The sequence below is a fragment of the Acipenser ruthenus genome, chromosome 16 (genome assembly GCF_902713425.1).
Source record: "Acipenser ruthenus chromosome 16, fAciRut3.2 maternal haplotype, whole genome shotgun sequence".
NCBI lineage: Eukaryota > Metazoa > Chordata > Actinopteri > Acipenseriformes > Acipenseridae > Acipenser > Acipenser ruthenus.
Genome location: NC_081204.1, coordinates 7,424,938 through 7,451,553, shown reverse-complemented (window position 1 = coordinate 7,451,553; position 26,616 = coordinate 7,424,938). Strand labels below are relative to the sequence as shown.

The window sequence follows — 26,616 nt, the reverse complement described above, 5'->3', positions numbered from 1 at the left end:
TTGGACTGTGTTGTACTCAAGCAGGTTATCCAACTTGACTGTACATTCCAATCTAACTTTTAAGTCTGTCTGTATGTACTAATTAAGAGGAGAGGAGAACTTACTTTTTGTAACCAGCCATTACCACACCTATAAGTGGTAATATCTCGTAAACCATTATTTTCAGTATACTTAAATAAAATAAAATAAAAAGTCCTCAGGCAAATTGGATTTTGTATGACAGTAGTTAACATAAAGACACGCATATGATGGTATTAATTAACAAACCTTTTGGTGATGTATAATCAAACTAAATGATTAGGTAGAAAATCAGTATTCTAGTCTTTCAGTTATTAGAAAAATTATTTATGGATCAATCAAACATATTTTGTGCACCCCTACTAAATGACCAAAACAGAATACTTGTAAGATGATAGGGTTGGTTTCCATATTAAATACAGATTATGGTTTTGTTTTTTTTATGAAATCCCCATAAGTCTATTTATGAAGATCCTGAAAGTTTTAGCCAACAGCTGCTCTGTGTAGTGTAGCCTGCGTGTATGTATACCCAAGTGAACAAAACAACCTGTTGTTTTTAATTGCCAAGGTCAAACTATACAGACATCTATGACTGGCTTACTGATTTCCAAGAGCAGTGTAAATCAGGGCATTGTCAGTTATAGTTTCCACGGCAATCAAGTAAATGGTTTTTAGCTTTCAGAAAAATTTTCATTTTGCAAGTTATGAAGTCATATACACCAGTGTTAACAACGGCACTCTGTGTAAAAAAAGTTGTTTGGTGTACTTTGTCTGGATGTTTTTATTTATTATTATTATTATTATTATTATTATTATTATTATGATTTATGTATGTATTTATTAGATTTATTTTTTCCCTAACTTTCTTTGTTTCATAACTGTTCAAGCATTTAAGTCACATCATCAGCCCTGAATGCTATCTGATAATGCAATATAAATATTCGTGGCACACAGGGAATGAAGGTCAAAGTTTGCACATGTGCAGTACGCTGTCAGAATAAGTTTTCCGAAAACTGTGTTTACACGATACACATTTTGTTAGTTTTCGGAATTTAATCGGAAATTTCTAGGTGCTGTTTTCCGAAAACTGATGCTTACATGACTTTTGATATCGGGATTAGTTTTCCGAAAAATATCGGAATTCTTATGCTCTTGTAAACGCACTGAATGATTTAAGAGGAAAAGTTACTTCTACAGTAAGCCTCCCTCCTATCAATCTCTCCGTGTTTTTTTTTTGCAGAACACATTTTTTTAAAGTATGCTTTATAAAAAAATTGGTCTTATTCTGTTGCCTTTTCTCATAACAGGGCACTCTTCCTGAAAAAAACATTCACTTTACTTGCACTAATTAGGTGCTGTGTGTTTTCTCATAGGCTTAGACCATTAATTTTGTTATTTCAGTACAAAGGTAAGCATGAGTTATCCATCTAAATATATATATTTTTCTCTTACAACATATTACAATAAAATATTTTTAACAAGAATGAAATAATCTACGTAAATGCCAATTTAGCTGCTATTCCCCTGAGAACTCATGATCCTTTGTATATCTAGACCATTCATTAGTAAAAAAATGACATAATTCCAATTCTGCTCATGTGAAACTGTATTGGCAATCATATGCATTGCCTGTCATTATTAAAAGTGCTTCAAAGCTTGTACTAAGAAAGAATGTAAAACTCAAAAGTATTTCTACATTTCTCTCTGTTGGTCTCCCATCTGTCTATTGATTCGACTATGTCCAGCCAGCAAAGTTGATGTGTTTTTAACACCTATTCTAGTCTGCTGTGTTTCTGTTGAATGTTTCCCATCAAATCTGGTGTGTCAGATGCTGCCATGCTTAATGAAATGTGTGTTGCAAGAAGATGGCATTTGTCTAGTAACTTACTGTGCTGTATGATGTGCCTTATATAATTAAACTAGCTTCATCTCGCTGGTAAATTTAATGAGATATTCAATTTAACGATTATGATATTCTCAAATGTCTTTCAGTGTACTGAAAGCCACTTCATTTGCTTAAATTGGATGAAAATAAAGCTCTGTGAAAGATCTCTTTCCTTTTGTCCTTGCCTTTTCAATTCTTAGCAAAATCATTTGCATGGCAATTGATTTGCCCATAATACATTGTGACTGTGTTAACTTCCTGTCGTGCAAAAAAAAGAAATAAAAAAAACAGTAGAAATTATTTATATAGGCATATTTTCGAAATAATAAATTAATACATTCATAACGATAATTGCATAGACAGTCCATGGTGTTTTTTTCAACACACAAACATATACAGCCTATGTTATATCAAAAGGTATTTATATATATATATATATATATATATATATATATATATACACACACACACACAGTAGACGCTCCTTAGTAGCAACATAACGGTGCCCTTTGCTATGTTGCTCTTAAGCTGTTATGGGGAGTGACGTCTGAACAAAGGCAGCCTGCTTTTTCTGATACTTAAAACAGCTACTGTACATGCTACATTCTTTTCAGGTATATTTGTAGCTAAGAAACTTTCTAAAACATTTCTAAAAAAAATAAATCAAACTCATCCTCTACCGGTACATTTATTTTCTTTACTTTTTTTAAAATGTAGGTTACATGTTTACAGAAGAAATATTATTGTCATTATGAAGGAAACAATGCCCAACTGCACAAATAGATATTATATAATAGCAAACAATAAGCACTTTTTGTACAATACTTACATTCACTTCCCTTGCTTTTTTTTCTATCTATCTATCTGTCGATATACTGTATATCATCATTGTCAGCCTTTTTCAATCCACTGCTGGATGAAGGCCTCCCCAAGATTCTTCCACAAAAGCCTGTCTGCTGCATCCCTCATCCACGTTGCTCCGGCATGTTTCCTAATTTCATTTTGCCATCTTCCTGGAGGTCTTCTTCTTGGTCACTTTATATCACTTGGGATCCAGTCTAGTATCTCCTTGGTCCAGCAATGGTATTCTCTTCTTGCTACATGTCCGACCCACTGCCATTTCAGTTTTTTGGCTCTTATAATAACATTGTATACTTTTGTTTGCGCTGTTACCCATTCCTTCATTTTCCTGTCTCTTCTTGTTATTCCCAGCATGCATCTTAACATACTCCATTGAGTCCGGCGGCACGCATTGGTCGAAGACTTTCCTCTTGAGGCATAAGGGTAGTTTCCCTTTCTCTATCTATCTATCTATCTATCTATCTATCTATCTATCTATCTATCTATCTAACTATCTATCTATCTAACTATCTATCAAATATGTATTTTAGTTATGAGTGTGTGTGTGTGTGTGTGTGTTGTTTTGATTAGTGAATGGGATTATTGTGTTTTTCATTTATAACATTGTTTCAGAAGTGTCTAAAATCCAGTTAACATCAAACATACAAGAAAAAACCACAATTTATTTCAAATTGAGGGGAATTAAAGGGTATGTTACTGTTTCATTTGAAATGCATTGTGTTGACTGTACTGTTCTTCAATGAACAATATAAAACCCCAAAAATGGTTTACATCCATACGTTTGAAGATGAGGGAATTTTCTTTCTTACCTCAGTATGACTTATTTTGACCACAGAAATATTCTTGGTGGTTTTCATGCTGATCCCAATATAATCAAATACATCGCGTAAGCCAGACTAGTTATACTAATTAAGCAGTATAAAACAGCACCTTCTAACCAATGTAAAATACCACCATTTTAAGACTATAATGTGCACACTTTTACAAATTGTAGTATTCTGTTAGAATAAAATGGTGTTTTTCATAGTATACAGGGGCTTTATGTTATGCTGGCTGTCTTTACAAGGTGTGTAACCCAAGGCAGCACGGTCCCATGCATTACACAAAGGGTGCAAGTTATACAGAGTGAGAGTTATATGGTACAGATTACGGTGTACACACTGTGCACAGGAAGAAAAGATTAAGGTGTGTTGTACAGACGTTTATGATTCCTATTAAAGTTAAGAAGTAGCAGTAACAGGTTTGCTTACACACTAGCAGTATTTTGAAGTAGAATGTTTCACTGTATATGATGTCTTTTCGCATGTTATGTATGAATGTTTAAGCCATTCAGTGACAGTTTGACAAATTAATATTTTTACTTTTACTTCCAAATTATATCAAATCTTTTTGTTATATTATTCATACAAACTGCAAAGTTCGATGGTTTGGCATGGTGTTTTTTTTTTTTTTTAATCTATAATAATGCTCACCTGTCGTGTGGTTGTGTCAAGTTCTTGTATTGTTAGCTTTGTAGAATTTTGTCGGAACAGGGTTTTAATGCCCACAGCAGTGTGAAACATTGTTTGCTCCAGATATCAAGTAGCATGTGTGAAACTATGAAATCTACCCCCGTCTTGTATAAAATCTTTGTTTATACAGCTTTTATGATATAATGATTTCGTATCCCCTCAGTCTCATGTAGTGGCCAATCTAGACAAAAAAATGTAGACTGTAGGGAAGAGATTAAAATGTGGCCAGGGACCACAGATTATCCTGATATTTTATTTGACAAGTATTTAGCTAACTTTTAGCATGTAACTTTTTTTTTCTCCCTCAGTATGTATATGATGCATATTTGAAAACTTTCAGATCATATTTGCCCTGTAAAAAAAAAAAAAAAAAAAAAAAAGTTAGGCATTTGTGGTAAAGAAAGGTTGATTTTTAAATGCTTTTGTACAGTATTATTACAGCTGTAGTCTGCAGGTATAAGTCGCTCAATGTGATTTTTGTTTTTTTACGTAAATGTGAGGTGAAAATGAGGTAAACAAAAAAAGTAGTTACATTTTCAATATGATATCAATAATTTACACCTTTTGTTGCACTTGGTTGGATGTGTTCTAATATGTAAATCTAGAGGTAATTTTTATATATGATTAACATGCTTAGTATATATGGTTCTTTTTGCAGAACACTTAAATATCGTATCCAGTTAAAAACATTTGTTCTATGTGATTTACTTTCAAACACTCTAGAATTGTAATACATCCATGATATATGAATTGGGCTATTGCCTAGAAATACTTTCACAAAACCCACTAAATAAATAAATAAATAAATAAACAAAGAAATAACTATACACATGGTATTCAAAATTGGAGTTTGTTGCCCCTTTCTTTCGTTAACCACATCATTTAAAATCTGTCTGACCCCATTGACTGACATATCAAGAATGCATTTTATTTTATCTTCATTTTTTTTCTTCTGCCATTATGACACATCATTTACCACAGTGAAATTAATTTGTGGTTTTTCAAACAAGTCCCACTGTGAATAAAACTGAGAGCCAGTGACGCAGGTGGCAAGAACTAGTAAGTCTGGGATTTCTTAGTAAAATAATATTTACAACTAAAATAATTTACAGGTCCTATTTAGTAATATATGTATGTGTGTGTGTGTGTGTGTGTGTGTGAGTGAGTGAACAAGACCAAAACATGTTAAGCATGTTTTTTTGGCAAGGTGTAGGTTTGGTTAAGGGGGTGTAGAACAAAGATAGATTATTTGCAGTTACCATGTATTCATAAACTAATGACTACCTGTGTACATGATGTAGACAACTAGCTGCACACACACACACAAACACATATATAGTGAAAAAGAAAAAATACATTGTTTTCACTGTTCTGAACTCCTTTGCAGCTGATTTGTAAACCTTTAATAGTGAAATTACTTGAGCATTCCAAACAAAGCAGATTACCTAATCGGATGGAAGGCTCATTTTTTCCGTTCTTGGTTGAAGTTTCAGACTATTATGTACCTAACTCGCACGTTGTAGTATTTAGGTTGAAGTGGGAGAAGGCATGCTGGGTGAGTGGTTCTTCACTGGATGTCTGTGCGTGTGTCACATCTGCTGCAGCGACTCATCATGGGAGCCAGCAAACAGTCGTCTGTGGTATTCATAATTCCTTTCAAAGGAAACTTTGGCTTTTGAACATTCTTAGATCACAAAACTGATTGGTACTTAACGTGAAATATTGAAGTTAGCAAGAATTTCTGATTTTTTTATTTTTTTTGTCCTCATCCATGCAATAAATAACATTTTAAAGCCTTACTATAAAAAGTAATGCTACCAGTTTCTCTTCCATACACTAAGGACTTTTATTTAAATGCAATTCTGTCCAATTTTATTTGTGTACTTACAGTGTAAAAGTAAATGGTTTTTTTTTTGTTGTTTTTTTTTTTTAACTCATGTAATCTAAACTGTAAATAACATCACAACTATTTAGCTGCCCCACACAAGCTCACATCTGGAGTCTGGGTTTCCTTTACTATGGACTACCCTGTCTTTCTAAGATGGCTCTCACATTTCATGAGGCTGTTTTATGGCAACAAAGTGCACAAGAAAGAGTCAGGGACTGTGGATCCATCTGTTGTTATTATTTTCCACTGATAATTGGCTTGAACAACGGAATGCTTGTGTCCCCCGCCTTTGAAATTGTACACCCCTGTTTATTTTCTCATTCCTGCTGTCCATCTCTCTCCTGTCTCCTGTCTCCCCCCTTCTCTCTCTCTCTCTCTCTCTCTCTTCTCGCTCGCACTGTTTCTTTTTTTCTGCCTTGTTTTCTCTCTCTCTCTCTCTCTCTCTCTCTCTCTCTCTCTCTCTGTCTCTCTGCTTCCAGCTTGCATGAAAATGACATCTTTGACTCTGCACATCAGTATGTGTCACTCAGCATCTATAGCTTGACTGCAGATTTTTTTCAGGGCTCTGCTTCAGTTTTGTTTGGTTCAGTCTAAGTCTTCACATTAAGGACTGGCAGATTTGCACTGCCAAGATACTGCTCCTGGAATGTGGCACTGCAGTGTATTCAGATTTGGTTGTTTTCAAGGCTGACAGGGTAACAGTGGACAGTACTTTATTTAGGTGTCTGGTGTACGCTTTTTATGTTTTATGTTCTGGTCTATTATTTTGTGAAATATTTCAGCTCTGTAGTGGTAGGTGTGCATCAGTTCTACTTTTCTGTTCATCCAGTAGGAGGTGTGAAGGAGTAGGGACAGATTTTCGTAATTGTGCAGAAGGCTATACCACAAACGGAGTTCACAAACTAGGGGAAGGAGCTTGGATGCAGTTTTTATAATGGAACTCCCTCGCTATAATGCGAGTCTCGGGGGACACGCAATATGAGCATTTTAACTGAAGAACGTTATAAACGGTGGAGGGGGTGGGGGGCGCCGCGGGACACATAACACACATCTGACTAAAATACAAAATAAAATCAGTCCCTCTCTATAATGCATATACAGTGAAGCAAAAATGTAACTTTCCGTGATTAACCATGAATAAAACACCACGAAATCAATGCTATATTGTTATATTGTTTACAAAAAAAAAAAAAAAAGCACTATAAATAGCCTGGCTAAATGGAGGTCGGGAGTTCAGTTCAAAGCGACAGACAAGCAAACCAAGTGCGAGAAGGAGAGAGGGTCGGGAGAGGGGAAGAGGGAATGGGCTCGCCCCAGGTTCGGCTGCCAGGGTGGGGCTGAAGCGAAACTGAAGCGTCTCGTCTCCCGGAGAAAGCTGCAGCTCCTCCTGTGTTATAAAGTGCCAGCGCAGCGTTTCTTCGGTTCAGGTACTGTATCAAAAGGGAGGGACAGAAATGGAAGTTAGAATGAGAAGTTGTTTACAGTTTGAACAACAGTGGTACTGTATTTACTGTAGAAATATTGCATGAATTACTAGTATAGGAATTGGGGGACATGCTGTAGGAGCGTTATAACCGTGAGCCTTACAGCACTATATATATATATATATATATATATATATATATATATATATATATATATATATATATATATACACACACACACACTTTTTTATATGTAATGCATTAAAGATTGTGGGCAGATCTGTTCTCAATACAGAGAATAATCATATGACTTGTTTTAAGGATCTATAATAATAAAAGAGAATTATGGTAAATAGTATTTTCTTTGTATTCATTTTATTTTAAGTCTGTGATTCTCATAAATCAATTTTAAAAAGAGGGTCATTGCAAAAGTGTTAAAGGAATAAAATGATACTGTTTAAACAAGTAGTACAGAAGAATTTTTTTAATGTACAGTTAGACGAAAAAAGAATTAAAGAAACGATTTAACTTGTGTTCCTATATGTACACAATATTAATATTCAAATTTAAGAATGTATTTTAAAAACAAACGAGTCAAGTATTTCTTAAAACAACAGCTTGCTGCAATATATCTGTACAAGTCTGGTCCAACCTGTCAGTAATTGTTTGAAAGGGGCATTGCTGTATGAAATCCAGACATACTTTTACATCGAAGTGAAAATGTCACCTTCAGTATATGTGATTTAAAACAGTTTGATTCTCTGTGCTAATCTAAAATCTTCAAATTTCAAAAATATAATAGCATTAACCATAGGGAATAGTTTTGGTCCCCTTTTAAGCTGTTTGCCCCTTAAGCCATGTGTTTCCTAAGGGGGCTCTTCGTAATTAAAGCAGAGAGCAGGACAGGTAGAACACACAGCAGGCTTCTGATTTGAGCCAGTTATTCATTTGCTGAGTGTTTGTGTTTATGCAAAGGGGCCTCTTCCTGCATATTTAATCTAGAGCAAGGCAGTGGCTTTTGTTGTGTTTAGACCACATACCTTCAGTCCTTCTTTACACTGCAGTCAGTGTTGGAGCTGAGAGAGAGACTGGAAGTCAAAAGAGCTTTTATTGTTCAGGGAGGAAAAAAAACAAAACAAAAAAAAACTACTTTTGTTAAACCCCGGGGATTTACTTACCACCTAAAGTCTCTCACAGTTAATGGGTAAGTCAGTATTACATTCTTGTTTCTTTTCTTTCTTGTAATGCATTCGTTTCTTGAAGTAAATGTGAGTGTGCTTACCCTGTTTACATTTGTGCTGTAGGTCCTTAAAGTGTGGCTTGTCCATCAGTTTGTGTAGTTTTACTGAACTGACTTGAAGCCGCTTGAGCAGAGCAGGTGGCATGTGATGAGGGTGAACCCTGTTACTAAATATTTCAGAGTGCGGGTCCTGTAAAGAAACATGTGAGGGCTGCTTTGTTATTCTTCTTCCAAACGAATCCTGTTTTGTAACTGTCCGCAAACATAATACTGTCATCACTTGCCATAAAGAATTCAAACTGTACACTGCCTACAACCCGAAGCCTTAAGAGCTGCTATTCCTCATTGTTTCCCAACCAAAGGCTTCTTGATCACAAGTGAATGTACCGTAATAGGAAGGTTTTTCATATATGGAAACTGAATCAGCTCTTCATTGATATTAATAGCACACTAGAGATGTTAGCTCACGACACAAAGAGGAGCAGGACTGGAGAGTGGGAAACTTGATATTGCAGAAGAGAATTGAAAGTCCTCCCATTCCTCTGTGTGGAAGGCAGCAGCCATAAAAATAGACTTTGCATAATAGCACTGTCAGTTATCCCTTTAGTGTAGGGCATGCTTTCCAGTGAATGTTTGGACTGCATTTTGTGTACTCTGTAAAGTTTGAAAACTTTTAACTGAACCTGTTTAGTATCAGTTAGTCTGTGTGTGTGTGTATATGTATATGTATATGTGTATATGTATATATATGTATATGTGTGTGTATGTATATATAATATTGGGTACAGTTAATGTATATTTCAATCAATCACCTCTATCTAATGTAAATGTTCTGTTTTTTTTTTATTTCGGGTGTGAGAGAGGGGAGGGGGGTGGGGTGGAACACAGATGTGCAGATGCTTTCTGTTGTTTAAATATAAACAGAAACAACACTCCTAGCAAGAGCAAACTCTGTTGAATTGAGCAACAGACCAGTTCTTCCACTTTTTGAGAACCTCCAATTTCTGTTTACTGTTGCATTGTTTGTCCTACACAGTTTACAGCTTCAGATTAAGAAAGCACATGGAAGAGCAAGAACTGTCTGGGAATTAATTTTAAGAAAAGAAAACAAGAAAACAAACCTTGGATCTGAGATAGTCTTTAAACAGCTAGTGAGAAGAAATATGACACCAGCAATAATTTCTGCACCTGACTTGCACACTGACAGTTTTATTGTAGTTAATTGATAATTACAAGGCTACACGTGGAATTCTTTTTATATGTTTAGATAACTTAGCTGAGTAAAGGTAAAGCTTAAGAATCCCAAATTAGACAGTTCCTTAAACTGCATGTTTAGCGAAAATACACACAAGTGTTTAGGGAAAGTCCTCCATTCATACCTTACCCACAAAAAAGCTTTTGCATTTTATACAGTGATAACAGTATTCAAAGTGGACAAGTGCTGCTGATTTTAGTTTTTATGATAATGTGCAAATGTATTGAACCTTAGATGAATCGCTTAACAAGGCAAACATATATGCCACAGTTTTGACTGGCAAATATTTAGAAGCACACTAGAACGTTATGAAATGACACGCACTTTACATACTTTATTATGCGTTCATTCATTTGAGTTGTGTTACACAGTACTTCAGATTACACTATAAAACATTTGCTTTTACACTTGCCTCTTTTCAAGAACAGTGCAGTCTGTTCTAAAACAATTCCATGCTTACAGTGATCAGCCACCAGGGGATGCAGTGTGCAAAGTAAACATCCCATTAGAAAATAACATCTTAAAGGGGAAGTTTAGACACACTAATGTTTTAGTTTGTTTGTTTGTTTTATTTAGAATAGCAACTCGTTCTATCTATTGGGTAAAAGCATGTTTTAATTGTTTAAATTAAATTCAAATTCAAACAAATCTTACGATTTTAAAAACACAGTCTGCCCTGGCCGTGAATATTTTATAAGCTGCTAATAACTTGTAGGGTTATCACTGTCGTCATAGGCTATTAGTCAAGTTTCGGCTTTCTCCACCACAGACACAGCAGTGACTTGGCAAGGAAACAGGAGTACTGTCCGCAGGTTAAAACAGTATTGTATTGTATTTATATTATTTTAGTTAGTCAAGGTGGTATAACCGTTTGACATAACGGTATAAAATGTAAATATACAGCAGCACTTTCTGGCCCACCTTCTTACCTTGTTTTTACACTGTTCAGTAACATTTTCCAGAGCTGGGTAAAGCCATGTTTTCAATTGGAAGCTTATGGATTGTTAAAACTGTAGAAGCAATTGCAGGGGTACGTTTCAGGCGTGGCTTTCCATTTACAGGAAGTTCGGTTGAATAAAGCTCTTGCCATATTTAAATGATGTACATTTAAGAAATTCCCCTCTTTTTGTAGTTTAAACACTTCCTATGTAAATTTATTGCACGCAGATCAAATTCGGCTAGTATATTCTTGTGAGTAAAGAAAGTGTTATACTGCTCTTCAATAGCATGGGTATGCACTGTATCACCTGGGTTTATCGTAACTGTCCAGGTCAGGAGTCGGCAGGTCCATGTGCAAGAAGTCTGCAATATCTGCAACTAGCCAGCTTTTTTTCTGTTTTCAATTACTTTAAGATTCTTGACACCCACACAAGTGTGTAATGCAGTAATAACAAGAAGATTGATTTTTTTTTTCCTACTGAAAATTTCTGTTTTTTGTTTTTGTTTGACGGATTTTCGGGAAAAGAATATATATATATATATATATATATATATATATATATATATATATATATATATATACAGTACTGTGCAAAAGTTTTAGGCAAGTGTGAAAAAATGCTGTAAAGTAAGAATGCTTTCAAAAATAGACATGTTAATAGTTTATATTTATCAATTAACAAAATGCAAAGTGAGTGAACAGAAGAAAAATCTACATCAAATCAATATTTGGTGTGACCACCCTTTGCCTTCAAAACAGCATCAATTCTTCTAGGTACACTTGCACACAGTTTTTGAAGGAACTCGGCACGTAGGCTGGCCCAAACATCTTAGAGAACTAACCACAGTTCTTCTGTGGATTTAGGCAGCCTCAGTTGCTTCTCTCTCTTCATGTAATCCCAGACAGACTCGATGATGTTGAGATCAGGGCTCTGTGGGGGCCATACCATGACTTCCAGGACTCCTTGTTCTTCTTTACGCTGAAGATAGTTCTTAATGACTTTCGCTGTATGTTTGGGGTCGTTGTCATGCTGCAGAATAAATTTGGGGCCAATCAGATGCCTCCCTGATGGTATTGCATGATGGATAAGTATCTGCCTGTACTTCTCAGCATTGAGGAGACCATTAATTCTGACCAAATCCCCAACTCCATTTGCAGAAATGCAGCCCAAAACTTGCAAGGAACCTCCACCATGCTTCACTGTTGCCTGCAGACACTCATTCGTCTACCGCTCTCCAGCCCTTCGGCGAACAAACTGCCTTCTGCTACAGCCAAATATTTCAAATTTTGACTCATCGGTCCAGAGCACCTGCTGCCATTTTTCTGCACTCCAGTTCCTGTGTTTTCGTGCATAGTTGAGTCGCTTGGCCTTGTTTCCACGTCGGAGGTATGGCTTTTTGGCCGCAAGTCTTCCATGAAGGCCACTTCTCCGGACAGTAGATGGGTGTACCAGGGTCCCACTGTTTTCTGCCAATTCTGAGCTGATGGCACTGCTGGACATCTTCCGATTGCGAAGGGAAGTAAGCATGATGTGTCTTTCATCTGCTGCAGTAAGTTTCCTTGGCCGACCACTGTGTCTACGGTCCTCAACGTTGCCCGTTTCTTTGTGCTTCTTCAAAAGAGCTTGGACAGCACATCTGGAAACCCCTGTCTGCCTTGAAATTTCTGCCTGGGAGAGACCTTGCTGATGCAGTATAACTACCTTGTGTCTTGTTGCTGTGCTCAGTCTTGCCATGGTGTATGACTTTTGACAGTAAACTGTCTTCAGCAACCTCACCTTGTTAGCTGAGTTTGGCTGTTCCTCACCCAGTTTTATTCCTCCTACACAGCTGTTTCTGTTTCAGTTAATGATTGTGTTTCAACCTACATATTGAATTGATGATCATTAGCACCTGTTTGGTATAATTGTTTAATCATACACCTGACTATATGGCTACAAAATCCCTGACTTTGTGCAAGTGTACCTAGAAGAATTGATGCTGTTTTGAAGGCAAAGGGTGTTCATACCAAATATGGATTTGATTTAGATTTTTCTTCTGTTCACTCACTTTGCATTTAGTTAATTGATAAATATAATCTATTAACATGTCTATTTTTGAAAGCATTCTTACGTTACAGCATTTTTTCACACCTGCCTAAAACTTTTGCACAGTACGGTATATATATATAAAAGGAACGCAAGGTTAAAAGGTTAAAAACAATTTGAGAATAGGCAGTCGCTATTGAGTATAATGTAGCAGTACGTTTCAGATACGAAGATGGCTTTTGTGTTGAGAGTGGAGTTTTGTTAAGAATATGTCATGCAACAATGCAACTGAAAAACAGTTGAACTGAAATTTAAGTGATGCACTTTCAAAATTCATTCATGTTCTTTAAAAACTGAGTTTTTATTGTTTAAGAAAGAGAGTAATTCAAAGGAGATGGAAGTCTTGTTTCTGGAAAGCAGGTTGTACTGTACTTGTTAAATGAGAGAGCCTTGCGCTTGTTGGTACTGATAAGCAATACGTCCTATGACATGATTGTTTTTATAAACTCGCAGAGAGTCATTCACCGTTAAATCCAATTCCTTGCATTTGTTGTTTTATTTATTTATGTTTGACTTGACAGTGGGGTGCAAATGAACATGCTTAATTGATGGTTCCCACCAGTAATCGGCCAATTACATTGTGTCCTTTTCTCTTGTCTCCAGGATAAGAAGAGTGAACTGTAACGGAAGATTGCTTTAAACAAGCAACTGCTTGAAGAAGGTAAATACAAGCCGATTTTACACAAGGCTCTCGCTCAGCAAGGGGCAGACTCTACATCCAGGTTGTTTAATAAATAACCTATTAGGGTGCCTTAACTTTATTTGTAGATACTAATTGCTTTTTTTCTATTTGAAAGAAACCAGTACCTGGGTAATTTTAAACAATGTTTTTTTTTCACTTTGACATGCTGTAACAATTAGGCAATGCATCCCTGACAAACCAAAGAACACCTAAATATTCTCTTGACACCATTTAAACAAATTAAATGACAAGAATAGCTGTTTTTGCATTCATACATATTAATTGTTCTTCCTCTATTATTCCTCTTGTAGTAGAAAGGCATATAAATGAGGCCATATGACACTATTTTGGGAGTCTGGGGCTGGGGGAGATTTGAAAGCAAGGGCAGCATTCATGTTCTTAAAGCACAACAGGCTAAAGGTAATCTGGTCCTGGCCTAACAGTTTAAATCTATGGTACTGTACTGAGATGTAATGTAGCAATACAGTTCAGACCCTTGAATACTACAAGAAGAAATCATGAGCAGGACTGTATTTAGGTCATTAACAAATGGTCTCCTAATACAAATATTTAATTTATTTTTGATATTATAAAAAATATGTTAAATGTTCTCTTGTAACCCCTAAATATAAGTTCCTTCTACTACATTCTGCCATATGAATATCTGAACTGAAAAGGGAAAGCTTGATGGAATTACACAATCTTTTGTCCTCCTAGCCTACAGTATATAGAACATTAATAATAACTTGAGAATGTGTCAAAAGGCAGCACAAGTAATGTAAAAAATAGTGTATGTGGTACAGTATAACCTTTTGTGAGATGCTGTTGAGACTTTGCTTTGGATTTTGGATTATTATTTTAAAACAAGAGAATATTAAAATACGAGTGCACTTTGATATTTAACTTCTTTCTGACAGTGGAACAAAACCACATCAGTGCTACAACATCATAAATGTAGGTTAATGTACTTACTCAAAATAACGGTTACGGAATATCGAGTAGAACACAGCAGTGCTAACCTCTGGATATTCATCTGTGGGTTCTCACCTTTTGTTAGAAATTAATAGTTATGCACCATAGCAACAATAGTGTAACTGTCAAGCAGGGACTGCATAATATTCCCCTGTCAACCTTAATGAAGCTCTACTTGCAGCCTTGCACGAATACAGTTTTGTAAACTAACTTTATAACAGGATATGAAATAATTACCAAAAAAACTTTGCTTAAACCACATAAATAAACCAAATAAAAACTCTTCAATCATGACGGAGGTATATTAAAGAGATACAATTTTTACACATACACAAACTGTAAAAGGTTAACAGTCAGTTTCCCAGTGTTTCTTTTTGTTTTTAAGTTCAGTATTGGCGTAATAAATGATTACCCTTTTATTTGTGTAGGCTTATGCATTTACATAATGTTTATTGCCGGTTATCTCAAGAGGAAGTACGTACATTATCTCACCAAGGTTCAGGGGTGTTATTCTTGTTTTAATTTTTTTGAACAGTCCCTTGTTCATTTAGGGAACAAAAGAAGCTTTTGAAGTCCAATGCATTAAAACCAGGTGTAGCTTAAACAAAACTAAACAAAAAAAAAAAACAATTATTTTTAGACCCAATTTTAAGCCCAAACTAGTATCACTTTCACATTTGTATATATTTATCTGTGCGAGCACTTGCAGCACATTGTTTCTATAAAAGCTTGTGAATACTTTTATAACTTGGGAATGAGGTTTTATAACTTGGGAATACTCCTTCATAATGGTTGGGAATTAGACGCTCATAACTGCAGATTTTTATAATAAGTTTCCGAGGGCTTCGCTTTTCTATTCGCTGATATATTTTCCAAAAACCCCTCGCTTGTCTTTGTTATTGGTGTGTGTGTGTTTATTTGTTTTTACACTGATGATGGCATTGTTTTAAATGTGTCTGTTTGTGCTCCAAAAGAAAAGGAACTAAATGTTGTTTTTATATTATGGAAAACACTGCGTTCTTTTTATTTTCCATATTTAGAAGAATTGTTAGGTGTTTGCACGCAGGTCTGGAAGTGGCCCTAAATGAGGGTTAATATTTATTTAGATTAATAAATATTGTCTATATGACTAGTATATTTACAGAAGTCTGTATTTTAAAATACAATCATTGCAGATAGTGTGGGCTGTACTGTTATTTCTTGCAGTACTTCATAAGAATTCCAATTCTTTATATCGGCATTAAGCTAGAAATTGCCATGTATCAGTATTAGGGTCGGTAAGCTTTTAATTCCATGGAATTTACAGCTCGCTGTGTTTCCATGCATTTGTAAAACTGATTCTTAAGAGTCCCATTTAATCGGTTTTGCGAAGCACAGTAACATAATAAACAGCTTGCTGTTGCTAAAGTGCCACATGGGGGAGATTGCTAACAAGAAAGTTAAATGTGTCTGCCACTAGCAGTTTTGTCACTGTGTTTTTCATGCGCTGTAACTACCATAATGTACTTTAGGAGCTTCAATACAGTAGTTAATACAGTGACAGGCATAACAGCCGGAAGGCACTTTTAGCAGTGTAGAAATTGGCATCCTCTGTAACTGCAGTTTAAAAAACCTTTGCTGTTGATCTCGTTCTCAGGATGGGGGCATCTCATCATCATCATAATAATAATAATATAAACGCAAACACCTGCTCAGTTGACAGTCAAACTGTGGCAGCTTTTACGTTTGTACAGATATCCAGAAAAGTAAAATTGGACTTTGTCAGATCAAGTTAGGTATGCACAAATCCCATTTGAACCCAAGGCTTTAAAAAAAAAAAAAAACTTTACACTGATTTGACCTTGTTGTGAGGTTCAATACCTGGTGGACAACATTACAAAGCCACCACCAACAACGGCACTGTTTTTAAAGTGAAACGTAGATTCATTTAAAAACTACCCATTTGTGAGACCTATTAAGTGATAGATGTGGATGCACATGGCATGGCTAATGGAATTGTTTTGTTAGGTACAAATTACAAATAACAGCCTGTAGTGGTGTTCGGTTTGAAAAAAATAACACGTAATAGATCTGTAGTACCAGAAAAAGCAGATTATTTATTTTAAAATGTATTATTATGCATATACAGTAACCAGACTAGTGGGGGTTGAAGTAGTCTGGTTAAGTGATTTGCTGGATAATTGTCAAAGTAGCAAGGAAGCGATGCAAGACTGAAAACTACTGCAAGCACCTAACCGTTATGAACCTTTGTGGCCAGTAAAACCTGAAATGAATGCCCAAGAAATGTCATAAAATAACAAGACAATGCATTAAAAAAAAAAAAAAAAAAAAAAAATGTTTTACAGGCACAAGGTAGTGGAGGTAACTTGCCATTAACAGACTTCCAGATAATCTGATCTGTTTTATACTTGGATCAGGGTTAAGATTAAGCATACGTATTTGACATCTGTTTAGATCTCCACTGTTAATTTATAATACTGACCAAATGATACAAATATAAATACATAAAAAATGATATTGTTGTATGCTAGTCTGGTCCCAGTAGTCTGAACTGTGCTATCATAATCAAATGCATGCTAACAGCAGCTACCAAATTTCAGTTATTTCTGTGATGTGTATATCATATTTACAGTCTTCTCTTTTAAAAATAAATACATAAAGACAGTATTAAAAATACAAGTTGTACTGTATGTATATACTCCTTATGTACATTTTCTATTGGACTTATTGTAAAATATGCACCCCTTTGTGTTGTGCAAGATACAGTGACTGTGGTGGCTTTATATTGTACAATAAAAGGCATAAAAGAGTGAATGGATACGGCGATATGATTTTTTCACCCTATCCAGAGAGCATGGCTTATTAGAGTCTACAGAAAAATGAGGCTGCTTAATGAAATGGCTGATGCATCATGTAAATAAATAGCTTGTAGTTTTTGTTGTGACAGCCGTATGAAAGTGATGCCTCTGTGGCGTCTATAGGAAGAAAAGAGGCCCTAAAGAGGTTATTTTTGCTAGAGTGTTGATGTAGTAAACTGGCCATCATGCCTTTTGAACTTGTGAACTGCTACTTGTTTGTATGATGTATTGATTTAGCTATGCCGGCCTGCTGCATTCAATTTTACTGTAGTGCAGCAGTGGGGGGTGTGAAGCATGCCCTTCTGGATTCAAGAGTGTTCGTACCATTAATTCCATTATTCTTTAAACCTCACTGAAAATAAAGCGATCACAAACATACACACGTTTTATTTTGGAAAAGGAAAACTACTAACTGTTTAGCAGTGCATAAAATGAGTGGAAGGTTAGCACCATTCCATGCTGTTTCAGATTATAGAGAAGTTAAACTCTCAGATCCAGACATATTAGCTATAACCCTGTTATATACTACACAGAACTCTGCTTTGGCACAGTACTGCTGAATGAATTCTAGATTTCTGGAAAACTGTTTCGTCCCTGTTCTGCATTCTCTTTATAGGTTCATCAAATGTATTAAATTGTTAAATTATTTAACATGTAAAATTTATATTCAGTGATTTAAAGAGGCAACTGAAGCGGAACACTTTTGGTGATGAAGTGGTTGGCTTTTACATTAGGAATCTGCAAGTTTATTTAATTTATAACATTAAAAGCATTCCTGGGGATTTTATTGTGCAAAGGTTTAAAGCCTGGCTAAAATGTTATTTTCATAACAAAGTATGTTTGAGTTGGAAAAAGAATGCGGCAGTGGGGGAGACTGAAAACAGGAATGACAAACACCATTAGCTGAAAAATTTCCATTTCATTGCAACTATGTTATTGTTTACTTTACCATACACATCCTAATATGGTTACCTCCCTGTCAAACAGCATAGCCAGGGACTGGGAGGCCCATGCAGGGACCAGCTTCCAACTGCCACTTAGACAATAAGAAACAAATGCACACAACGCCCCACAATCCTTCCTCAGAAAAAAAAGTGTTAAAACAAAAAAAAACACAAAACAAAACAGCTTTTTTTTTTTTACATTCTTTTTTTTTTCTCCTTACCCTGGCCCAGCATGTTTTAACCTTTTGTAACACATGTTAGCTGTGAAACTATTAGGTATTTCCAATGCAACCTATTCCAAGGAAAGATGCATTTATTCATTTTGTTTGTTCATATGCCTATTGGTTTGTGTATTTATTAATATATGTGACTATAAATGTGCAAAAAAAAAAGGATGGAAATGATTGCATTGCATTGCCCTTAAGCTTGTGGGCTTCTGTACACTTTGACTAATCCACTCATGGTAAGACCTGGAATGGCTCAATTCAGAATGAGAAGACTGTCACTGTACATTACTCACCAATAACTTTGTTTTTACAAAGACATTTAAAAACTCTTTTCATTCTGACTTGGCTGTAGTTTGATTACTAAGGCATGAAAACCAGTGCTAGACTTCACAAAGCAGAGGCGGTGTCCTCGGCTGTCATGTAAACAGCACTGGAAATACTTGCTGAGGGTTGCGAGTCAGAGCTCACTAGTTCAGTGGCTTTCTTTTTTCTCTTTCTGTGTTTCTGATTCAACACAAGCCACATGTCTGTTCTAAAATCCTCGTGTGTCTGATGCTTGCTAGATACTATCTGTATCCATAGAACAAAGGAAGGTTGTTGCACTGTTAGGGTTTCCTTTTGCACAGCCACAGTAGGCGAACTGAACTAAGAGAAGGAAGGTTAGGAGATTAATCCCTAGAAGCACTTTTAATAGATTTTTTTATAAACAAGAAGGAAAGTAGAGACATTGAAAACATACAAGTCAGTGACTGGTTACTGAGCAGCCAAGTTGATTTTGAGATTTTTTACTCAAACCTCCAGAAACCTCCAGAAGCCTCACACTTTGGCTCAGGTGTTTCTGTGTTCCTTCCTGTGACCTCATCCAGGGAGATGTCAAAGAATCTGGAAGAACCGACCTGTAGTTTATTGGTAGCATGGAATTAAAAAAAAATAAAATGATGGAAACACTTCTGTTAGAATTACCAGACACAAACACATCAGATATTTCAGGCATTTAAAGTATAGTTTAGATGTTTATTTTCCATTTCATGACACCAAAAGGGTGATTTCTTTGTATGTTCTCATTAGCGAGGTCTGTTTTGAAACAGCATTTTTCCTCTGACGCATGCATTTTCACCCAATTTTTGAACCCAATTGAGAATGAGCATTGACCAAAACATGTGTAGGATATTATTATTATTATTATTATTATTATTATTATTTAGCAGATGCTTTTATCCAAAGCGACTTACAGAAATTAAACAAAATATAACAATATGGAAATTACAGTCTTAAATTGAAAAAGAAAAATAGATATGGAGAGAAATGGCAGATGGAAAGACATAGCAGACATATAAAAGCGAATTAAGAATTATAAATATTTAAAATACACAACTGATTAACTAATAAAATAGCATAACATAACAACACAGAAACATCCAGAACAGCCCCAAAACAGCCAGTGTCCTTTGCCGAAGTTCTTACACGATTGCCGCATGCCCTGCCGCTCACACCGGCAGGGAACAGGAATCCGCAGCAATCCTTAATCAGAGACAGTAGAAACAGGGGTGTGATGGATACAGGTGAAAACAAGAAGGAATAGAAACGTAAAGGCCTGTGTATACATGAATGAGAGCATTACAGTGGACTCCCTGCATTACAAGTGTGCTTATTTGCTTTGAGTAAAGAAAAAAATATATACCATATCTGCTGCTCATGAACTTTGCCATGCTGTTGTTTGTCAACCAACTTCAAGGCCATTTACAGAGAACAGCAAAACATGTACAAGTGTAGCAGTTCAAATACCCTGAGACACCTTGATGTGAAGGGTGCTATATCAAATTAAAGTTATTATTATTATTATATACAACTCAATATGTATGCACTTCAGGTGTTCTGTGACCGTGTGTTGTATTGAAGCCTTCTTCTTTTTCGCTCCCATAAACATAGACTGCTTTGATTGCCGTTGCTTATTAACTATAGATTACTTCAGTCTCTTTTATATTAAGCATATAGGATTGGAATATGTGAAACTAAAAGCGAGAGAATCTTTAGTGTTAAAAAAAATAATTCATGGATTTTCTTTTTTCCACAGCCACGTCTGAGTGTAGTGTACTGTTAAAAAAATACAATTTGTGTTGCTAGCAATCACCCATGAAGGTGCATTTGGAGTTGGTAGCCTTTAATTAGAAGTGAGATATTAACATTTCATAGGGATTTACGTTAGAACATGGAATGGCGGGCTGCCGTTTCCTCATTATGAATACTCTCTGCATGTAATGAGATCCATCATTAGTTGATGGAGTGGATTTGCCCTAGCTCTACCTTGAAAGGCACATCATTTACATACTTCTTAGAAATAAGGGTTTTAATGGATTCCTCAATGAATAAAATGAAAAGCTACTTCTTAAAATTTTCAACAGTCTGTTTTGGATAATGTGCATTACCATAATTTTTGCAAAAAGTGATTGACTTCTGTTGAAAATCATTCACTTTATGAAAAATCAATATTATCTGGACATGATGTCTTCTGTGACTATGGAATACTTAGCACCTTATACCGTACAGTAATTTACACAATTAGACATTATTAACAGCTTCTGATTTGTATTCTTTAATCTGTAAGAATACATGGTTAATGAATACAGTATGACCATACAGGAAATGGTTTTAAATCAATGGAGAATATATAATGACACCTCCTTTTTAACAGAGATCTCGGAAGTAAATAGTTAGTTTATGCACCATATATGCACCATATAAATAAGATACCTCCTCCCTATCCTGCTAGTATGAACTAATTATATATTTTATTGATGAATCCAGAAACTGGCATCTCCATTAAATTGCCTCTTTTGATCACATTCGTTTTGTGAAATTAACCTGAATCTGTATTCTGCCAGGTACATGTGCGGATAGATAGACCTGTCGGCTGGAAAATCTTCCTGTCTTCTCTAAAACATATATTTGTTTTGGATGCTTTCATTGGAGTGTACACGATGATTACAGCTGTTCATTAACAAAATTGGGTATTTGTTTTAAACTTTAACTAATCACTTTGATATGCTAATTATGGTGTAATTTAATTTGAGCCCTGTAATGATGATGCTGTTATTATGGACATAAAACATAAATGATGCAGTTAAGCTGAGAGTAATCTCATTTGCATACTGTACATGCCAGTAAATTAAGCCCTTTCCTCGACTGCTTCAGCTTTAATTTTCCACTTCTTTTCACTCAGCCTTTTCAGCCTCTCTCCTATGAGCCCACTCTCTAATAGCAGTGATCACTGTTTGATGTGGAGAGCTGCCTCACCACACCAAAACTAGGCACAATATGTAATGCATAAAGAGCCTCATTATCTTACTGAGTGTTTCTTTAAGAAGCCTGGATTAATAGGGAGAGGTTTGTTCCATCTTGTAGCAACACATATTGTGTTCTTAAATAGGGAGAAATAGAAAGTATGGTTATGTACAGTATTTGAGAAAGCTGTTATTTCCAAAACAAAACTAGCTGCAGTAAAAAAAAAAAAAAAAAGAAAATCCTTTTAATTGATTTTTGTAACATCATTTATGTTTTGAAGAGATTAAGCGTGACTTCATTCTAAAAGGTATTTATACACAAAATAAACTGGAGGGGGTTTAATGCCAGGTTGTTGACGTTTAGACATTAAGCATCAGCCCAAGAACAGAATAGAGCATGTTTGCAGGTAAGGAAAGAGGCTTAAATTAATAACCCCCAAAGCAACACTACTGCTGTCTAATTCCCAGATTATCAAAGAGAAATGTAACATTTTAAATGGTACATAATCTTCAGTAATGTCTCTGATTGTCATACAGAAAGTGTGTTTGCCTTGCATTTATATGTTCTGTTTTGTATTACATCATATGGTTTATTGGGTCTGTTTGTAATGTCTGGGAGCCCTAATAATGCAGGGTAAATACCTCAAAATTCTGTTATAGAATTGAAGGTTGTTTTTTTTTGTATATTTTAAACTTTTTTTTTAACAAGCACACGTCATTCAGCTCAGACATTGTAAGAATCCTTTGTGTTGCAAAGACAGAATCTTTTTGTATGCACTTGCACACCGACTGTACAATTGCCCTTCAACAGGAATGCTTTTCCATTTTGTACCATAAAGAATATTATTTTCCTGCCAGCCAATTTTCTCTGTTAGTCTCTAATTGGCTACATAAATCTCTGGCATTGAGAATGAGGAATGTTTCGGTGTCATAGAGTGTAATCTTCACCCTTATTTACCAATTCATTAAGATTCATTGATGCAGGATCGGTGAGAGGAAATGACAACATAAATCAGACCTCCAACATAATGACCCTAATCAGTTGGGAATTGCTGAAAATGTCATGATGAACTATGTCCTTGTATTAGTGCCACTGTACATTGTCATTGTGTTGCTTTATGGGTGGGACGCATCCTCCTGACATCGGCTGTATTTAACGAAAAAGAGTTGTTAAAAACCTGATTCCATTAAAGCTGTAAGATTCATACAAGGTCTTTCAGTATTTAGCCCTGTGCCCTTTACTTTCAATTTAACTGCTAAGTGGAAGGTACATGCCCCCCTTTTCAACTCACACTATCCTTTGAAAGAGATCTGAGGCTTTTGCAATAATTATTATTATTATTATTATTATTATTTATTTCTTAGCAGGCGCCCTTATCCAGGGCGACTTACAATTGTTACAAGATATCACATTATTTTTACATTCAATTACATTATTTTTTACACATTATTTTTACATACAATTACCCATTTATACAGTTGGGTTTTTACTGGAGCAATCTAGGTAAAGTACCTTGCTCAAGGGTACAGCAGCAGTGTCCCCACCTGGGATTGAACCCACGACCCTCTGGTCAAGAGTCCAGAGCCCTAACCACTACTCCACACTGCTGCCCATAACAATAATAACAAACAATCTCTTATGTGAAATAGTGCTGAATCTAGATAGCTACAGTGTGTGTGTGTGTGTGTGTGTGTGTGTGTGTAACTCTTGGGAATGCTGTATGCATTTTCAACATAAAAACAAAGCATATATACAAAAATAAATTTGCTATCAACGGTTGTAACATTTTAAATACGTGTTTAAACATTAATAAAAAAAGAAAGAAATAAAAAGAAAGAAATAACATTGGAGAAGTTGTTTTTTGTTTTTATTTATGGAAATGCTCGTGCTCTGTAATTCTGCAGATGACCTTCATTAACATATGAAAGACGCTATTATTTAACACATGTTGTAAACAAGATTACAAGCAATTAAAGGTCTCCGTTGTATGCCGAGTTTTAAAACTGCTAGACAGTACTGCTTGATACTGAAAATCACAGGGCATGCTTTTTTGTTTATTGGTTTCTGTTTTATTATTCTTAAAATCTTTTGGTTCTTTGCCAAGCTGTCTAACAGAAATAAGGAATGATGTCTCATGAATTCCCTGAGCCTGTGTTATTAGGCAATAAAGCCAGCTCCACCTCTACATTTGGGCTGGGTTTCATATATAAAAGTTATATGTTACCTTCCCTACAGACTGCCACCCTTATCTGCATTTAAGTAGGCTCAGGCCCTTTTAATATTAATGCATCGATGTTAAGCATGGGTCATCGTGTTGCATTTTAAGATTATTCGCAATTGTTAGAAATACATATTTCCAAATTAAGCCATTTTAAATAGGAATGCTTTTGCATCTTGATGCACATGTTATTATCTGAAGCTGTCCAGGAGTTCAGGTTTGAAGAAAAGAAGCATGTTTTCTTGTCATTTCATACACATTTTTTAGTGTGGGGTTACAATAACAAAAACAAATAATGTATAAGACATTACTTTGTATTGTGGAAAGCAATTGGAAACCAGAAAACATGTGCACATAGATGCTACACATTCTAAGCATTGAGTAAGTAGATTCTCCAAGCTTTGTAAATAAAAGAACAGCAGGTATCATCCAGGGTTTACCTGATAATAATCTGAACATCACAGTCCTTTTAATAAGAGGAACATTGGAAAAATGCAGGTATAAAATGGCATGCTATTTATGAATATACAATTACCCATAAACATCAAACCATATTTCACATTGACACAGAAGATGAAATGTGCAACCTGGAGTATTAAGAAACACAAACCTCTCATTTTATACAAACTACTACTCTTGAAAGTCTATATTCTTTCTCCCAGAAGAAAATGCTTGTAAAGATTCTAGGAAGAAAAAGATTAAAAATATATGACACACATTGAATTAATGTTAAAACAATGTGGAGCTGCAGATCCCAACGGATATCACAGATTGAAGACACCATTTTTGTGACAGTTTAATTGGCAACATACTGTATAAGCTCTAGGGCAAGGACTATACTTTGAATGGGCTACATTTCCCACAATGTAACTTCCATAGTGTTAAAAAAAGAGCCAAGCTTTCTCTTTCGCTGGATCTTCTATTGTAGTGTTAATCTATGTAAGCCACATACAAGTGAGTTTATCAAAGTCAAATGAAAGAGACTGAGTAAAGAGTAAGAGTGTGGTAAACCACAAATAAAAGAGGTTGCCATTAAAATTGAAATCCCAAAATCACAACGCAACTTCTATTAAACTTGTCTTATACAAACTATGGCAATTTATTTCTTATTCTTGCAGTTATCATTTAGTTGCGTTGGTCACTTTACATGTTATAATCCATGTGTATAAAACTGTTACAGTAACTGAAAAGATACTTCTGAAACAAATTGCCTGATAGTTGTATTATATCCCATAGTAAAACACAAGGTTGGCAAAGGTAATGCATGCCTTTCATGTAAAGAGATGTCCAATTATTGTTAAATTTATCACCTTTATTAAATTAAAAAGTATGATGATGTGCATTTGAGATGTGTGCTGGCTACAAATTACTTGAGATATGAACACCACCGAAATATCCTACAGTTTAGTTTTCTGAGTCATAAAGCATGATAATGGATTAGATATATCACCATACAAAATAAATACATTCTGTGTCTTGGGACATTTTTGCTCTTGTATTCAAGATCAGTGTCTTAATACTGTATTTATTAGAATCAAGATTTTATAGAATAAGATTGTCACTTCTTTGTGCTGTTTTTTTTTTTGTTTTTTTTTTAATTAATATATATTGGTATTATCATGCTAAAGGTCATCACATAGTTAGTTGATTCCTTATGTGTCTGATCAGGACACAGAGGGAGGACACAAGGGAAACCTTGATGGTCTTGGCCTTGGCTAGATGGTGATTCTGCTTAAAAAAGAATGTCAGTCTGAACAAAATAAGCCTTCTGACTTCTGAATACACCGGAGGACTGAATTGACTTCTCACCTCCACAGGTGTGATTGTCCCCCTTTGCAAAGGTTATTGTACTGGTGAAACGCAGATGTATGTTGACTTTAGTACTGTCGGTTTCTTGTTTGTTGTGCTGTTTTTATTTTATTTAAGTGAGGTTTATTAATTAACTTTCTGCTCTGCTGCCTGTATGATTGCCAGAAGAGAAGCAGAAAAACTGACCCTAACATTTAGTTGCACAATTTGGTAATCTTTTTTGCTTTCTAAATTATGACAGTTATTGTAAAATAAATTTTTAAAAAAACAATGCACACACAATCTAGTACATAGAAAGAGGTGTGAACTGGTGAAATTGAATGGTAATGAAGCCCTTATGAGGATGTTGCCTACAGAAAAAAAACCTTGGTGCTTTGTGGCATTGGTGACTGAGTAAATGTAGTTAATTGGGAGTATTTAAATGTGTCTATTGCTTTATTTCTGTCCTAACTCAATTTGTTTTATTATACATTATTAACAGCCATTGTTTGTTAACTGCCAATAGTCTTTACCATT

The 26,616-nt window shown here is 35.3% G+C and overlaps 1 protein-coding gene across 10 annotated transcripts in view; it reads left to right on the top strand.

Moving 5' to 3' along the window:
• The window catches only part of LOC117411997 (forkhead box protein P1-like), a 165,780-nt gene that overhangs the window by 46,984 nt on the left and 92,180 nt on the right, over positions 1-26,616 (top strand). For 8 of the 10 annotated variants that reach the window (XM_034019917.3, XM_058988648.1, XM_058988646.1 and 5 more), the window contains exon 3: positions 13,712-13,769. The exons of 1 other annotated variant lie outside the window; for it this stretch is intronic. The gene's annotated coding sequence lies outside the window, so the exon portion shown is untranslated. Of the gene's footprint in view, positions 1-8,623; positions 8,792-13,711; positions 13,770-26,616 lie in introns of those variants that run through there. One more of the 10 variants, XM_058988649.1, reaches the window with a different exon arrangement.